We start from the raw sequence: 18,555 nt of genomic DNA on the forward strand, positions 1-18,555 counted from the left end.
TTGGTGACCCTATTGTTGGTGTCACTAGGCATAAATCTAGGTAACTCGAGGATGGCTTTGGGCCTATGTGACCCAAAGTACCTTTATGTAAAGTGCTTTTGTTAGCCTTACTAAACTTTTGTAACCTCTTGTGTTATGTGCTGACTTCTGGCAGCTGCAAGGCTGCTTGACACTAGATGTAGCCAATACTAAATAAGATAGGTGGAAAGCAGATGCTGTAATTAAAGTTATATGCATGAGAACGTAGCCTCCACGGTGGGAAAGTACCGATAACTGTTAACAGAAGAGGTACTAATGAGCTAAAGTGGTTTTTGCCAAGTATGATTTAACCTGTTTAGTGTAATTGCTATTGCAAAGTGTATTTGGTACATGGGAATAGACGGGAGGGGCAAGAAGGGGGGTAAAGGGGGATGAGGAGTGGGGGGAATGGAAATGCTTAGCTGAAATCATGTATAAAGAGAGAGAGCTGTTTGTATCTGTGTGCAGGATTTGAGATTGCTATGTCTCCCTTGCACCTTATTTGGGCTCAAATAAACCTGGTTTTGCTTCTCCACCCTGGTGTGTTAATTAATGTGGCGATACCGGCAACGAACCCCCACTGTTGCTGTCCTCGGCCCTCTGTGCCGGCAACACTATCATAGAATAGCAGGGTTAGAAGGGACTTCAGGAGGTCATCTAGTCCAACCCCCTGCTCAGAGCAGGGCCAAGCCACAGACAGATTTTTATCCCAGATCCCTAAATGGCCCTCTCAAGGGCTGAGCTCACACACCTGGGTTTATCAGTCCAATACTCAAACCACTGAGCTCTCCTCCCTCACAGGCCCAGCTTGTGTAAGGGACTGTTGGCCCTTTACTAAAACTGAGTGGGGTTTTTTGGTTGACTAGTTCCCAGTCCCAATAGAAGGGGGAAGGGTCAATGGGAAATCAGGACCCTGAGACTGACATGCCCCTGGGGCAATGGTCACCAACTGGTAGGGAACAAGTGAGAATTTGTTAATGAGTAAAATTCCTGGTGAAAATTGGCAAAGCTGTGGAGAGTTTGAAAAGGTCCAGTGAATTTACACATGAAGATACAAACAGAGAGACAACTAGAGAGAAAGAGAACATCACAGACTGCACAGGTCCACACAGACATAAACAAAAACCAAACCCGCACAGCACACAGAGCCATAGACACATAAGGGATAGTCACACAAAACAGAGAACAAATCCACACCAAAAATACAGCAAAAGCCTACAACAGGAAAGCACAAAACCACATACCAAAATAATACTTAGCAAAACAATCTGCATGCAAAAGTCACACACACACACACACACACAAAACTATGCATGTCATCCACAAAATCACACAGGACCCACATGCACAGCAACACGACAGACAACAAAACCCAACGTACAGAAAGCCAGGCAGGGTTTGAGTCTCACAGTGAAGAGGGTGAGCACACAGGTGGTTTGGGGAGCAAAGACTGAGGGGAGTCGGGGCAGTGCTCTGGGCTCTGCTCGACCCTCCTGACACAGGCGGTTGCTGGAGAGCAGAGCCTGGTAGATCTGTGGAATCTGCCCTGCTCTCTGTAAAGCAAGGGGACCTCGGTGTCTTCTGAGCTGCAATTGTATTTTCTGCAAGGCAAAATGATTGGCAGAAGCCATTTGCTTAAAGGAAACTAGTGCTCTAGGTGAGGTTTGAACTCACAAGCTCAGCATTGCTCCACTCAGCCCTGCTATTATAAGTCCTGTGCCCTAACCCATTGCACCTCTGGGGCTTACTTAAGGGTCTTGTCTCCTTGATTCATGGATGGATTAGGGGTTGAGGGGGTTGCATTAGCGAAAACAAATCCATATTAATGGCTGCAGAATTGCAGCAGCAGAGGTGGGGAGTCTCCTTCCATGTGATAGAGCTGGTTCCCCCTTCCGTTGCTGAGGGGAAGGTTGGTGCTTTGAGCCCACCCGGTGCTGGAACATCCCATGGGTGAGATTAACGGGACTCTTGAGAAGAGAACGGCGGGGAAGTCTTTTCTATCCCTGTCTAGCTCCATTGGTCTCCTGTGGCCCTTTCGGCTCTGCTCCCCTGTTGGGGAGATGCAGAGACAAGCCCCATCTGGGTGAGTCACCGAGAGGCTGTGTCCCATGGCGTGTGTGGGGAGAGGGGAGGGGTGGGATGGGGCCAAGGGAGAAGGTTGTATGTGACAGTGTGTGGGGGTTGGGGAGGGTGTGTTCCTTAGGATAGAAATGATGGAAACACAGGGGCAGTTGCAGTGAAGCCCCGTGTCTGAGTGTTATGACCCTGTGTGGTGCTGCCATTCACCTTCCCCTCCTATGGGCTCAGCTTTCATTGAATCCAGCATTTTTTCACCTGTCCTCACCACAGAGGTGTCCCACATGCCTCAACTACCGAGTGTCCCTCTTAGACACGCCGAGGACTGGAACTGATTTCAGCTGCTGGACAGCTCTGCTAGGTCTTTATTCATTTGCACAGGAAAATGCTGAGTGTTTAAATTCATTTCAAGCCCCCTGCCCCCATTCAGCGAACTCCTGAACATACTGGAGATGGGTCTGGAAATTGATTTTCCTTTGAAAAAGTTTTTAAAGGGAATCACTTGGATTGGAACTACAAACCTATTATCCGACAAGGAAACATTCACCCACTGACCTACACTCTCAACAAAGAGTATCATGTATAGCCCAGAGCAGGACCAGTTTTTAACCTGGGGGTTAGTAAACTTTATCTCTATACAAACACCACAGCTTACAAACTCCCACCCCGCCCGTGTCACCAGAGCACAACAACAACTCTCCTTGGGGCACACACAGCTCCCAGCTCCCTGCCCGTCAGTCTCTCCAGCGTTGCTCCAATCCCTTAAAGCAGGGTCTCAACCTCAATTTACCTTAGGCCAGTGCCAGTCCTCCAGTCCTCCCAGTGGGCCAATAATGTCACTATACTGCCCAGAACCTGCCCCCAAAACTCCACCCCACCTGCCTAAGGCTCTGGGAGGGAGTTTGAGTGGGGAGGAGGTCTGGGGTGCAGGCCCTGGGTTGGGGCTGGGATTGGGGTGCAGGCTCTGGGAGGGAGTTTGGGGTGGGAGGAGTATATGAGGATGGGGTGGGGTGCAGGCTCAGGAGGGGGTCAGGAGTGTGGTGCTTACCTGGGGCTCCAAGGTGGGGCAGGCTGGGGGGCCTCCGTGTGCTTCTGCCCCCAGGCATCACCCCCGCAGTGTCCCATTGGCTGCGGGGCAGCGCGGAGGCACAGCCCCACCCTGCCCTGCCATGGGGAGGGGCCGGCAGCCACTGGAGCGAGCAGGCAGATGCTGCTCAGCCCGCTGCACTGCTGGGGTCCCTGGCAGGAGCGCCTGGGGGCAGCAGGTGCGGCTAAGGGAGTGACCTGGTCCCAAAACTGCTGGAGCCCCACGGGCGAGACCTGGGAACCAGGACTGCCAGCCAGACAAACACCTTTAAGAGGAGGCGTCCTCTGCCTGTCAAAACTGATCGTCCTCCTTCAGTTCAGTGACAGCCTGAATTGTTCCTTATCCCGCCAGAGCCAGAGGACTGAAAGCAGCAACATCCAACCCCCGTAGCTCAAGGGAATGGACATAAACACTCCCTGGTATCTGAGGAGATGTTCAGCTTTGCCCTTGGTCAACTACAAGGCTAAAGGGAAAGGAGGTGGCACCAGGTATAAAGAGTGAAACACGACACATCATAGTTATGCCCACGGTGGCTGCAAAATCTTTTGATGTACTTCTTCTTATCAGCAGTGTATTGTTTTCTCTGGAGTCTAGACCTTGACTATACCTTGGCCAAGAAATTTGTACTCTGATCAAATAATCGACTGCCCCTGGTGAAGGTAATGGACTTGACACCCACTGGGGTGTCCCAACAAAGGTACAAGTACTAACAACAGTGGCTGCCTTTTAGCCATAGATTTTAATCGGGGCAATAAATTGAAACAAACCCTGTTAAATCATTTCTCAGCCCGAGTCCTTCACCCACATTCCTGGAGCATTGGGCCACCATGTGGACGTTTCATTTCTGACCTCAGTTTCACACAGAGACAAAATTTCCTTTGCACAGATCCATGAACAGCAAAATCTTCCTGTGTCTCTGGTCTGAGCCAGGGCATTTGATTCCAGTGAACCCTTCTCTCCTGCAATGGCGATGGTCAGACAGAGGGGACGTGGCACCTGCATCACTGGCAGGGAGATATTGGCTCGGCTCTTTCTTTCTGCTGCTGTTCGTAGACCATGAAACATCAAGGGTGGAATGCAAGGCTGAGTTCATGCACCAGCCCTCAGTGCCCTAGAGAAATCCTGCCCCCTGCTATTGGAATGATGTGCTGGAGATTTGAATAGGAAAGGGACTGTCTGAATTGTCAGAGTGGGGAATGAACAACAATCTACAGCAATGTCATTCACACAAACACACTCTCATCCTGCTCCAACCAGAAGGGAAATGGGCAGGAATTCTCGCTGTTCAGCCAAGGACACTCTTACACTAATGCAGCCATGAGTGTGCTGGGGAAGCTGGTCTGAGCAAACAATTTGAAGCGACAATTCAGTGAGAACAGAATCATCATGTAATAGAACACCTGTAGATTAAGTAGTTGTGGCTGAGTGGTTAAGGCAATGGATTAGAAATCCATTGGGGGTCTCCCTGTGCAGGTTCAAATCCTGCTAACTATGCAAGCGCTGTGCTGCTGTTGTTATTATTGTAGTCTTAGTGCCTGACCATCCACAGTGCGAACTGGAGATAAATCTAGTTTCACTCTGTCTACACTTAAAATGCTGCTGTGGCACTGCTATAGCACTTTGGAGTAGACAGTGACTGGAGGGGTTTTCCCATCCCTGTAATAGCTACATGGACAAAACCATTCTTCCTTTTCTTTAGCACTATCTAACCAGGGCTTAGGTCACCTTAACTCTATGGGTTGGGCTGGGTTGGGGGTCACACCCTGAGAGACGTCGCTCTGCCAGTTCAGTGCCCAGCGACACCAGCCCTTAGATCCTCTTGGTATTTCAATGCAGGCACTGACCTGTGAGAGGAAAACATCAGCTCACAAACACAGAGACTGAATTTCCCACATTTAATCTCGCTGCACTTTCCAGAAAGTCACAAAATTCAATTCATTCTTGCTAGACAGAGAAAAATAAGTGACACTAAGTTTTTAGCTTGGTTAAATAAAATTGTTTAATTAATATAGTAAAATCTGTACTGATTCCTCTAATTAACACCACAGTTTGAAATAGGAACAGAGACAAATCTTGTCGGTGATGAATAATTTCGCAAATGATCTTCCCATTATTAATTTTCACGCTGCCCCCACTGGAGGTCTGGGCATCTCCAGTGCCATTGCTCTGCATTCACCTTCCCTTAGACTTGTTCTCGGACATTCGCCTTCCTCTGCAGCGTGGGGCACAGGTCACTTGCTGGAGGATTCCTGCACCTTGAGGTCTTTAAGCCACCATCTGAGGACTTCAATAACTCAGACATAGGTTATGGGTTTGTTACAGGAGTGGATGAGTGAGATTCTGTGGCCTGCATTGTGCAGGAGGTCAGACTAGATGATCATAATGGTCCCTTCTGACCTTAAGTCTATGAATCTATGAATCTATTCCCAAATTTGGAAAACTGTGCAGTTCAGAATGTGAATAGTGACCTCGTCTCCTTCCTGCACCTGTTCTACATTGCTCCACAGCAGCTTCTCCCCCTGCAGAGTCACCCCAGCACGGCAGTGCAGCCGCCCAGGGTTCAGCAGGGGCCCCTGGCAAGGACAGTGGGTGCAGCTAACAGCCCGGTGTGCCTGGCAGTGAGGCAGCTGTAAAAAAGCAACCTCCCCAAGAAGTACAGAGACTGAATTCCCCAACTTTAACATCATGACCCCCTGTAGAAAGCCACACGTGTCAGTTGTATTTTCACAGGGAGATGCAAAAATCAAATGACACCAATTTTTAAGTTGAGGAGATAGTTATTAACCTCCCAAAACTATACTAAAGATCCCTCAACATAACACCTGAAGGTGAAATATGAACAGAGACAAACCTTGTCAGCAAAGGCTCATTTCCCAAACGATCCTCAAAAAGTTACTAATTCCCACCCCTCCTCCACAGGAGCTCTGTGCAGTGTAACTGTTCTGCAGGCAGCTTCCCATTAAATGCTGTTGTGGGACATTCCCAGACCTGGAAATGTACCAACGACAGAATTTGAAGAGCAACCTGGCTCTCGCACCAGGCGGATTTGAGTGTTTTGTCCCTGTCATTTAGTCTTTGTCAATAGAACAGACGCCATGGGCAGGACTCCAGGCTCTGCTTGAGGGATCCTGGCACAGGGGCTGGTGGGGGAGAAAGGATTGTAGATTCTCACCTGAGCTCTGGAGAGGAGGTAATAATTGAAGGGGGCATTTTTGACTCCTCCCCTCCTCAGTGTCCCAGGGCTGGAATTCTGGAATATATATATTCTGTCTGCAAACACACACACCCTCCCGGGCGGGCTGCAGCGCCGCTGGGGCTGTCTCCAGTGGCTGAAGTTGCCTCCATCTCTGCTTTACCTGGGGGTGGGGAGACAAAGAGAGGAGATGGTCCCAGGTGTGAAAGCAAATTAGGGGCTGGGAAAGGACTGTTTGGAAAGGTGGGTTTTAAGTAGGAGGGGAGGTCATTCTTGTATTGGACCAGCTTCCGTGGGGAGAGAGAGAGAGCGCGAGAGAGAGAGAAGCGACACGCAAGCCGCACTTTCCCCAGCAGCAGGTGGGCCACGTGGTCTCTCTGCTGGCCTGGCGTCCCGGGACGGGACCCGGCTACCGCTACAGGCCAGGCAAGAGCGGCGGCCCGGGCGGGCAGGGGGAGGGGCCCGAGCGGAGGGGCGGAGCCACGTGAGTGGGTATGCAGATCTGTGTGCGAGCAGAGCATTGTGGAGCGGACGCAGGCTGCCAGGCAGGGCCCGACTTTGGCACCGGGAGCTCGGGCGTGAGAAGGGAGGGGCCCGGGACGGTCGGGCGGCTGTCGGCAGTGGGGCCGGTGTGGGCGAGGCCGCCGGTGGGGCGCAGCGGTCCGCCCCGTGTTATAAGTGCGGGCGAGCGAGGCGGGCGGCGGCCGGGCAGCAGGAACTCATATTTACCTGGTAGGGGAGATACCATGATCATGAGGATGGTTTTCCCAGGGTGAGGGCCATCCATTGCACTGTGGGTGTGCTAACCCCTGCGATTTCCCCAAATGCGGGAAACTCAACTGCATAATTTGTGGTAGTGGGGGACTGTGTTCAGACTCTCCTGGCAATTGGTTGGAACAACAGAAAACCAAAAGTGGGTTGCTTAGGCTTAGTGCACTGCAAAATAGACTCTAAGGAGAGCAGGGTTTTTTTCTGTAATTTTGGGAGTGCTCTTTTTCCACAGGTCCTGTACTTTTGGGCACCTTCATCATTCTTCCTTATAACTTCCCAGGCACGCAGATCCTTCTGTTCAATGCGCACTGGACGGACGGTGAAACACAGTCTTTTCAGGAGAGAATGTGCAGCTTTTGGACCCTGGCGCCCAGCAAGAAGTCCTGAGACTCTTTTTCTGATGGATGGACCCCACTGACTTGCCTTTACCAAGCAGAGACTAAGGACCGGCTGATGGCTCTCTTTGCAAACGGACGCCATCAGACTGAGCCACGAGGCGTGCTGCAGGATAGCCCTCCCACCAAAAATTAATGCCATGACCCGATTCGAACCGAGGTTGCTGCGCCACGGCGCAGAGTACTAACCACTATACGATCATGGCCAGGTGCTGGGATGGCAGGCAGCAGCCCTGTGGCAAATGCTCAGCTGTGCACCCTCGGGCGCCCACCTACCTCGCCGGGCGGCCACAGGTCTTTCTCAAGTCTCCCATTACAGTCACAGGTCAAATGCTGAGCAAAGGAAAAAGCCAGCAAGCCAATCCCATGCCTGTCACTTTTTCTGTCTTCCTCCACCCCTGACCAAGTCCTCCCCGCTTGTCTGGGCCATTATCCTCATGGCCCTTGCCAGCCTATTTCCCTTTGCCGCTCTGAAACGTGCCCCCACGTGCAGGCCCCGGGGGAGGCTTTGGCTAGGGCGAGCGTGTCCTTGCGAGGTAACTGTCTCTCTGGAGGTGAAAGTCATCAGTGCGGGTGCGAGGGGAAGTGGCCGCCGAAGGAGAATGCAAGGCATGTGGCGGGCAGGCCAGGGATTTCTTTGTCCCCCCTTCAAAAGGGGTCACCCTCCCCGTAGGGGAATCGAACCCCGGTCTCCCGCGTGACAGGCAGGGATACTCACCACTATACTAACGAGGAAACGGGCACGTGGAGTGGCCCCAGCTCCCACAGACCAGCTATGGTCAGCGTACACCTACACCGTCGCATGGCTCCCAGCAGGCAACAACACCCCTGGCCCTCTTCTGCGCCCCAAAGGCTTTGGCCGCAGCAACAGCCCTGGGAAAAGCCCTGGCCCTCCTCACCTGCCCTTGCCCAGCACGACGCCTTTCCGGGCCTACACAGCTCCTCACACAACACCCGCCTGGGACCTTGCCCTCCCCTACCAGCTCAGCAGCACCTTTTTTCCTCTCAAAACCTCCTCTTGCCACCCTCCCCCTTCCACACTTCACACTCACCTCATCACAAACTCACCCACAGCCCCTTTGGCTTCTCAAGCGCCTCTGGAGGGACGCAGCTTCCCAGGCACGCAGATCCGGCTGATGGCTTCCAAGTGTGCAAGTCCATCCCCGCAGAGCGGCCCCATTGGGTGCCATTGACGAACCTGGGGCACCCGGGCGGGGGGGGGGGGGGGGTAATAGGCTCCTATATAAGAAAAAGTCCTCCCAGACCGGCCTGTCCCTTTAAACATGGGACATCTGGTCACCCTGGAGCTGCCCCGCACTCCTGCTCCCCGGTTGGTGCTTTTGTAACCCGGGGGCTGAAGCCCACGCGAGAAAGGGAAGGGAGCGAGCTCGGAGCTCTCCGGCGCCACCTGCTGGGAGCAGAGGGCAATGACTGAGCGACGTCCTGGCTAATTTAAATATCACCTGGTTCTCTGCGGGTGGCTCCACAGGAGAGCTGGGGTGTGGCCGTAGCGTAACAGCACCTTATTTGCATATATTAACAGCGGCAGTTTGGGGCCATTGGGGTAAAATAGGAGTAAGTTTTGGGGTTGGGCCCCACATGTTTAGTGCAGGCTGTGGGGAGCCGGGCTGAGCAGAGCCTGCCCCGACGGGGTGTGTGGTCACCCTGAGCTTGGAGCATGTGGCCAGACATGGGGAAGGGGCTGCGAGGGGAAGGGGGTTGTGGAAGGTAAAAAATCTCTTTTTCTTTTTTTTTTGTGTCTTGTTGTCTAATGCAGAGCAGTGGTGGGGGAGGGGAATTGAAACTTTGCTTTGGGGGTTGCTGTGGGGGCGTCACACCAGACCCCCGGCGGTGGCTGCTGCTGTGAGGCATAAACTGGTGGGGGCGGGGCTGTCTGGGTGCTTGAGATGAGGGGCGGTTCCTGGTTGGCTGGTGCCGGCCTGCCTAGTGTTTTCTGACAGCTGATCTCTGATTGGCCCTCACGCGGGGCGGGTCTCTGAAAGCTGGTCTCCCATTGGGCCCTCCCCACCTGACGTTTCTGACAGGCTCAGCTCCCATTGGTGACGTTGTTCGACAGCGATGCGGGCGGAGCCGCCAGGGCCTTGTGCGCCAGAGCTCAGCGCCGCCGCGAAGCGGCGCGAGGCCGCTGGGCGGGTCCCGCTGCCGGGCGGAGGGACCGAGACCGCAGCCGCGCGCCGCCTCCCGCCTGGCGAAGCCGCAGCACCGGGGTCACAGGGCGCGAGGCGCCGCCGCGCTGTTTCCTGCCGGTCGCGGGTGACGGGTCCTGCCCGGGCAGCCGCTGGGTCCCGGCGGCAGCGGGGCTCTGGCGCCCGCCCGCCGCGCGCGGCTGGGAGCTGCGGGGCCCCTGCACTGGCCGGGGCTGCGGCCTCCTCACCCCCGGTGACTGGGAGCCCGGCTCTGCCTGCGGTGTCTGAGCGCCGGGGCTCCTCTCCTGCCCGCGCGGGCGGAGCTCCCGGGCTGCGGCTTCTCCTCACCCCGGTGACTGGGAGCCCGGGCTCTGCCTGCGGTGTCTGAGCGCTGGGCTCCTCCTGCCCGGGCGGCCGGGAGCTCCCGGGCTGCGGCTCCTCCTCACCCCGTGACTGGGAGCTCCGGCTCTGCCTGCGGTGTCTGAGCGCCGGGGCTCCTCTCCTGCCCGGGCGGCCGAGCTCCCGGGCTGCGGCTTCTCCTCACCCCGTGACTGGGAGCCCGGCTCTGTCTGCGGTGTCTGAGCGCCGGGGCCTCTCCTGCCCGGGCGGCTGGGAGCTCCCGGGCCGCGGCGCTGCAGGGTCTGTGAGCAACGACGTGGGCTGCGGGTCCTCCCGCCATCAAGGCCTGTTGGGGAATCCTGGGTCCATCCGCAGCGGCTGGGAGCTCTGGGGTCCGCTCGTAGGAGCTGCAGGGTCCATACGCAGTGGGTGGGGCTGGGGGCTCTCGCCACCCATGGCTGCTGCCACACAGGTAGTATATAGTGTGTGGAGTCTGCTCACATAACACAGAGAAAGTTGCCTATGCAGCTCACAACAGTAAATAAAGTCAGACCAGAAGTTCTCTTCTTTCCAAGTGGGAATTGTACAGGAGGAACAACAGACCTAGTGCAGCTGTGTTGCCACTGTCTACTAGCACTGAAATGGTTCAGAATGCCTTGGGTCAAGTGGCACCAGTTCTAAAAGTAAGGGTGATTTAGTGCTGTGGTTCTCAAACAGGGGTATCCAATGGTCTTCCAGGGGGTACATCAACTCATCTAGATATTTGCCTAGATTTACAACAGGCTACATAGAAAGCACTAGCAAATTCGTAACAAATTAAAATTCATACTTTGATTTGTTTATACTGTTCTCTCTACTATACACTGAAATGTAAGTACAATACTTATATTCAAGGGATTTATTTTTATAAATATTGCATCTGATTATGTAAGCAAGTAGTTTTTAAGTGAGGTAAAACTTGGGGTATGCAAGAGAAATCAGACTCCTGAAAGGGGTACAGGTGTCTCTAAAGGTTAAGACCCACTGATTTAGTGCAGGTACCACTGTAACATAGAACCCTGCAAAACTTCTAGTGCAGATGAATTTGAGGGCAAGCCAGAGAGAAACAGCTGTGGAGCATGCTAGAAAGGGCTGACCTGTCCGGATTCTCTGTGCCTGACAGGCTGTCATGTGGTACAGAGGAGCTTGTGAGAGGTATGGCAAAGCAAGAGGGTTTGATTAGTTGCTAGAGCTCCACATGCTAATCAGGAGGTGTGTTTCTGTAAATAGCGACATAAACATCTTCTAATGGACAGTGTGCTAAAGCTGTCTCAATTGTGCTTAATGAAATGGGGACCTGGTTTTAGATTTTGTTCTTTAATTCGCTGGAGGTGAAACCTGTTGTATGGGAAGAAAACTTGTGCACATAAGCCTGGGTGTGTAGCAAAGTACATTTTTGTTAAGATTATACTTTCAGAAATTGTTTCTATAGTTTGTAATTAGAGAAGTGTTGGTGAAAGAGTCAGATCTTTCAAATCATGAGAAGAATTTAAAGTGTTCTTTCTGAGCATAAAGTGAGTGGACAGTGTTTTTAATACAGCTGCTATTTGCTATTCATGACTGTTCTTGTTTTCTTTTGGGAAGCTGAAAGAGAAAGAACAAAGACTAAATAATTAATTCCTATAAAGCAAGTTTAAAAATAAATGTTTTGGTTTTCTTTTCTGTTATCTGAATTTGTTTAAAGCTTTTGTTGAGATCTGTTTAGTGGTGAGTCTTAATTTGTTTTGGTAGATTTTGAAAGAAAAGTAAAGGTAGTGTGGAAATGGTGTTTTAAAGGTTTCTAGTTCAGTACTTACTGAAAAAAATTTAAAATTTCTTTATGCTGCTCTATCTCTTTTTTTCTTGTAATCCATTTCAGAATTTAGGTAGGGTCCTGTGTCTGCATGTTCTCTTCCTTTTCCACTTGCCTCTCCGCTTCTCCCTTCCCATTTTTGGGAAGCCCCTATTTTTACTTTTCCTGCTCTGGCAGGGGGTACGCAGTTTGCTCTTGGCCCCAAGCACATCAGACAATCCACTCAGGATCTGACAGTTGCTGTCTCCTGGCTGTATAGTGCATAGAGGGTTCTAAAGCTGTCTCAGGGTATGTCTACACTATGGGATTATTCCGATTTTACAGAAACCAGTTTTGGAAACAGATTATGGGCTTGGCTACACTTACAAGTTGCAGCGCTGGGAGTTACAGCGCTGGTCATGCAGCTGTGTAAGGGCCAGCGCTGGAGTGTGGCCACACTGACAGCTACCAGCGCTGCAGTGTGGCCACACTTGCAGCACTTTCCAGCGCTGTATTGAGAGGTGCATTGTGGGCAGCTATCCCACAGAGCACCTCGTCCCATTTTGGCGCTGAGTATTGTGGGAAGGGGAAGGAAGTGTGCGGGTCATTCCGCTTCCTGTTTGCCAGCGCCCCGTGGTGCATCGCTTCACATCCCAGCATTCACTCTTTCCGCAGCGCTTGGCGCCATTGTGAGTGTCCTTCTGTTACTCTCTGTGAATCGCGATTTCTGTGGCAAATGGAGCCCGATCTGCTGAGGACTCTGCTGATGAGTGTCACCAGCACAACACGTTTGGCAGTCGAGTTATTCCTTCAGCTCCAAAGTGACAGTGAGGAGTCCGACGAGGATCTTAATATGGATTTGTCTGCCGCGGTGACACTACAGTGCTTGCGGCATTCACGGAAATGCTCAGCACCGCTGAACGCCGCTTTGGGCTCGGGAAACAAGCACTGAGTGGTGGGATCACATCGCCATGGAAGTCTGGGATGATGAGCAGTGGCTGCAGAACTTTCGTATGAGAAAAGCCACTTTCATGGGACTGTGTGCTGAGCTCGCCCCACTCTGCGCGCAAGGACACAAGATTGAGAGCTGCCCTGACGGTGGAAAAGCGGGTGGCTATTGCAATCTGGAAGATGGCAAATCCAGACAGCTACCGGTCGGTCGGGAACCAGTTTGGTGTGGGAAAGTCGACCGTGGGAATCGTTTTGATGCAAGTTTGCAAGGCAATTAATCGCATCCTGCTAAGAAAGACCGTGACTCGGGAGCGCAGGACATTGTGGATGGCTTTGCACAAATGGGTTTCCCTAACTGTGGAGGGGCGATAGATGGGACGATATTCCTATTCTGGCCCCCACCTGGCATCAGAGCACGTTAATCGTAAGGGTATTTCTCATGGTTCTCCAGGCGCTTGTAGATCACCGCATGCTTCATTGACATTTACACAGGCTGGCCTGAAAGGTGCATGATGCACGATCTTCGGAACAGTGGCCTGTTCAGGAAGATGCAGGCAGGACTTTTTCCCAGACAGGAAGATCACAGTAGGGGATGTCGAAATGCCCACTGTGATCCTTGGAGACCCCGCTGCACTGCTACTGCCTTGGCTCATGAAACCCTATACAGGGAAGCTTGACAGGAGCAAGGACCGGTTCAACTACAGGCTGAGCCGGTGCAGAATGACTGTGGAGTGTGCTTTTGGGCGTTTAAAAGCTCGCTGGAGATGTTTGTATGGGAAGCTAGACTTGGGGGAAAGCAGCATCCCCGGTTATAAGCGCTTGCTGTACCCTCCATAATATTTGTGAAGGGAAGGGTGAAACATTCAGTGAGGCATGGACCACCGAGGTTCAAGTCCTGGAGGCTGAATATGCACAGCCAGAGAGCAGGGCTAATAGAGAGGCCCAGCACAGGGCTACAAGGATTAGGGATGCCTTGAGGGAAGAATTTGAGGCTGAAAGCCAACAGTAATGTTTGCTGCCTTGCATGGGAGTGAATTGCACTGCTTACACTGTTATTCTATTATCCATAATAATAATATGATTTGCAGTGCCTCTTTCTTCACTGGGCTAAGGTATCTTTCACTATCTGCTATAATAAAGACTGTTTTCAGAGCCAAGAATTGTTTTATTGAAAAGAAAAACTTCCTTGACAGACAGACAGACACACAACATTTCATTAACACAAGAGGGCAAGGGTGTGGGTTGGTGAACTGTACAGTCACAAGTTTGCATATGCCCTGTCTGATTGCTGTTTAATGAATCCTGCACTTCAGGGTTCATATACTGCATGGTGATGGGGGTTGAATGCAGAGGGTAAGGGTGGTGGTAGGTATCAGGGCTGGTTGGGGAACGACAGGTGTTGGAGGCAGCTGGTGGTGGTAAGAGCCTGGATGCTGGGGAAAGGTTGTTTGAGCTGACATTGGGGCACAAGGCACAAAGGACGGGCGGGTGGGGAGTAGCACGGTAGTGCTCTGCTTGCATGGAAACGAGTGACTCTATAGACTCCGCTTGGCGCCCAGGATGCTTAGCAGCCGCTCCATGCTTTTCCTCTTGGCCACTGCATTTCTCTTGGTCCTGCTTTCTTTCTCGCCACTCCTTCAATTCTTTTCTCTCTGTAGCAGAGTGCTGAAGAACAGTTTTCAGCATGTCCTCTTTGCTCTTTCGGGGATTTTTTCTCAAATGTTGAAGCCTCTGTGATGTTGAACATCTGGGCAGTCCAGTAGTCAAGGTCACTGTAGAAACAGAAATGACAACATTTAACACGGGCAGCATTGTATCCACTATCTCCAGACATGAATTGTTACACTGAGGGAGTTCTCACTTGCAAGTTCTCACTTGCATTCTTTATCCCAAAAGGAAAACACAACAGAAGCCACGAAATGGTGAGTGAGGAGTGTTTACTTATATAGGGAGAAGAGGGGCTTGAGGAGAGGGGAGCTGGTTGCTTCGGTAATCTGGAGTGCTAGAGGGGTTGAGTGAAGATGCAGATGCAGGGGTGATCTTATCTCCTATCTCTTCACTAAAGAGTCTCCCAACATTTTTCACAGGACTTAATCCTGGAAGATGTTTCCTCCCAAGTAGTCACTAGGGAACAGCGGGGGGCTCTTTTAGAGCAATGTGGATTCCGCCCGGGACCCTATGCGGCGTGCCTGTGTTCAGAAATGGTCCCCACTGGCCGAAGAGTGGCGCGGACGCCACCGCTACTGGGACAAGGGACACAGTGGCTCTGCCTATAAACCCGCGCAGGCATATTGCCCACGCCTGGATGAAGCTTTTGCTGAGATAACTGAAGCAGATTACCGCGACGTGATAGACCACATCAACGGGCTATTCCACATCTAGACGCTGCCATGCATGCATCCATAACCCCCCTTCCTCTCCAGAAACATTTCACTTCAGAAAATAAAAGCCGCTTACCGGTAAACCGCTCCTCTGCTTGTCCTTCTGCAACTGCTGGCTGCTGCGATTGGGTAGTTTCCTCCTGGCTTGAGAAGAGCTCCTGGCTGCATGCCTCCAGGGAATCTGCGGTTTCTTCCCCCATCCCAGGAGCTTCACTCGCGGTTTCCTCTCCCCCCCGTGCAGCCTCCTCCTCCTCCTGTCCCCCAGCCTGCTCAGAAGTGTCCATCGTTATCCTGGGATTGGCAGTGGGGTCACCCCCAAGTATCTCGTCCATCTCCTGTAAAACGGCAGGTCGTGGGAGCAGCTCCGATCGCCGATTCTCTCGGGCTTTGTAATAGGCACTCCGCAGCTCTTTAACTTTCACCCTGCATTGTACTGCGTCCCGATCATGGCCCTTGATATCTGCTCAAAGATATCGTAATTCCTACGGCCGGAGCGCAGCTGTGCCTGAACAGATGCCTCACCCCAAACACTGATGAGGTCCTGCAAGTCACCTGTGCTCCATGCTGGGGCCTGCTTGCCGCGTGGAGGCATGGTCACCTGTAACTGATTAACTGATTGCACTCCACACCTGGCTGCAGCAAACAGGAAGGAGATTTTTAAATTTCCCGGGGCATTTAAAGGGCGGGTCACCTGAGGCAAGAGCAGTAGAGTGCAAACTGATGTGCAGAGTGGCTGAACAGGAATTCTGGGATAGCTCCTTATTCCCTGGAGGACAGGTAAAGCGCTGGTGAGTGTCCACATTTGCTGAGCAGCGCTGGTGTCACCAGCGCTGCACTCCTTATACCCTGCCGGGATGGGTTTTCAGCCAGCGCTGCAACCAGGAGTTGCAGCGCTGGTTGTGCCCTGCAAGTGTGGACGGGTGTAATTGCAGCGCTGGAAAGCCTCCACCAGCGCTGCAACTTGTAAGTGTAGCCAAGCCCTAAGATACGCAACTTCAGCTATGAGAATAGCGAGGTGAAGTCAGCTTACTTAGATCGACTTACTGCAGCATCCGACTGCTGCTGCTGCTAACCCATCGACTCCACATTCGCCCCTTGAGGCAGTGGAGTACGGGAGTTGATGGGAGAGCGCTACCTGCCGATCCGTGGTAGTGTAGACCTGCCCTTTGTCTCTGAACACAAAGCTAGAAAAGAGCAGAACCTAAGGAGTCACTGTGGTGGATTCCTCGACACTGACCCCAGGGCAGCCACACCCCAGCAGGGGAATATGGAGTCTGGAACCCTTTTTTCCTCTGTCTGATCCTTTTCTTGTTCACTGGAAAGTGGTTCTGCCCAGGATGCTGCAATACATGTGTCTGGGTGGACTAGAGGGCTGAAAATCTCTCCCCACTCATTTCTCCCACTGCCCCTTTCAGTCTCTCCTTCCCTGTCCTCTCTCCCTGCCCTCTGGCTGGGACAGTCCCATTCCTGGGGTTTTGCTCTCCCATGGCTGGATTTGCTCCTGGCAATTGTTAATGGGAGGAGAAATTGTGTGTGGGGGACGCTGTTTGTGCAGAGTCACTTTCTGCCAGTCCCCAGCACTTTCTCTGAGGTCTGTCTGTTACCTGGAGTCTGTGGCTCAGAATTTGTATTAACAAAGCCCAGGTCTGCTAGTACCAGCTGGAGAAAGTCATCACCTGGACTGGGCAGAGAAGCAGCTTTAATTAAGGTCACTTCTCAGCACAGAATCCTGCTGGGGGAGCAGCAGCTGCTAAGCCTGGTCTCCCAGATCACAATGGAGGCTGCAGCGCCTGACCCAGGAAGCTGAACCCCAATATCCCGGCAGAGAGGGACAGAGCCTTTGAGCAGCTTCCATCCTTTAGCTCTCTGGGGAGAGCAGCTAATGAGAGCCCCTCCTCGCAGGGAGAATCTCATTTGCCCCACTGTGCATCCGGAGTCACTCCTTGTCTTTCCATGCAGTGACTCTGGATTAACAATGTTCTCAATCAATCCAGATTTCAGAAAGAATGAGTCCAGAATGCTGTGGAAGATAGTGATAAACCCCTTCCCACCTCCCTCATCCCCCAGATCTAGGACAAGGAATCAGGGCAGGAATTTTCCCTATGAAACCAGAAGTTCCTGCAGTTTTCAAGAGGAGAGAAAAGCAAAATCTGTCACTTCACCTCACAGTGTTTGATAAGTGGATAGAAAGTTATCATGGTGACTGGGCCTGGCTGGGGAATGCCAGGAAGTGCTTGGAGCCAGGATTCTGGCACAAGCTGATGAGATAGAAGGAGCATGGTTAGTAGCAGCCTCCAGAGCCTCCATCCAGGGGCCTCCAAACACCCCCAGTACCCCGACTCCAGACCCCCAGCCAGGGTCCCACCATATATTCCTGGGACCCAACCCCAGAATCCCTGGCCAGAGACCCCAGATACCCTCAGAGCCCCACCAGCCAGAGAACCCCCCCCCAGATCTTCACTGCCAGGCTAGGAATCCCAAAGGGTTCCCCCCACCAAGAGCCCCCACCAGCCAGGGACCCCAATTGAGAACTCACTGCCTGCCTAGGACCCCCGCCTGCCCTTCAGCAGAAAGGTAAGACATGTCCATGCCCTGTCACTAGCAAATAATGGTCACCATGGATCCACCCCAAGGAGGCTACATCTTAGCACTGTGGGAAGCAGCCCCTCCCAGAGACCATTTGTCATGGGGTTTGGGATACTGCTGACCCACGCTGCACTCAGTGACCTCCTCCATCCCATGTCAGCTGGAGAAAAGGGTCCAGCCAACTCTCCTGCTACCAGCTGGGAACCACTGATCCCCAAACAGGGGGAGGCCTCTGGCTTTGATGGGTATTAAACGTGTGTCTGGTCTCTTTCATCAGCAAACATTTTAACAGAGATAAAGGAGGAACAAATGATTCTCCAAGGAGAGGGGAAAGATGATCACTGGGCAATTTAACCCCCTGACCTCAAGGATGGACAATGACTTAGGCAACAGGTCCTCCAATGAAGGAGAAGTTGCTGATTTAGAGACATGGGGAACAGCCCAACCCGACAGGATTTTTAATTGATATTTGATAATGACGTAGAAAGTGGGAAATCCTTGGCTTTGAGATCAATGTTCAGAAATGAAAGAGAAAGGGTGGAAATCTGAGCGATTTTGGATCCATTTTTGCCAATTATAGAGAAGATAGTGTAAAATCGGAGGTATTTTATATCAGTTGTTGGTATGAGGTAAAATCTGAGTGTATTTCACATCAATATTTGATAAATGAATAGAGCAGAAATGGGCAACATTTGCAAACATTTTTTATCCATGTTTAAGAATCTGAGGAAAGGTGTAAATCTCAGATTTCCTTTTTATTTTATCATTAGAGAGACAAGGAAAAAATCTCTGGGGATATTC

General features: G+C 52.1%; 3 non-coding genes and 1 pseudogene across 3 annotated transcripts; 3 read left to right on the plus strand and 1 right to left on the minus strand.

Moving 5' to 3' along the window:
* Positions 1-18,555, minus strand: part of LOC120375817 — a 171,331-nt pseudogene that overhangs the window by 50,848 nt on the left and 101,928 nt on the right.
* TRNAS-AGA lies at positions 4,593-4,675 on the plus strand. Its single transcript has one exon. It is a non-coding gene; the product is annotated as a tRNA-Ser (tRNA).
* Positions 7,096-7,257, plus strand: LOC120376281. Its single transcript, XR_005587181.1, has one exon. It is a non-coding gene; the product is annotated as a U1 spliceosomal RNA (small nuclear RNA).
* On the plus strand, positions 11,467-11,679 carry LOC120376606. Its single transcript, XR_005587461.1, has one exon. It is a non-coding gene; the product is annotated as a small nucleolar RNA U3 (small nucleolar RNA).

Source organism: Mauremys reevesii, linkage group 12 (assembly GCF_016161935.1).
Source record: "Mauremys reevesii isolate NIE-2019 linkage group 12, ASM1616193v1, whole genome shotgun sequence".
NCBI classification, from domain to species: domain Eukaryota; kingdom Metazoa; phylum Chordata; order Testudines; family Geoemydidae; genus Mauremys; species Mauremys reevesii.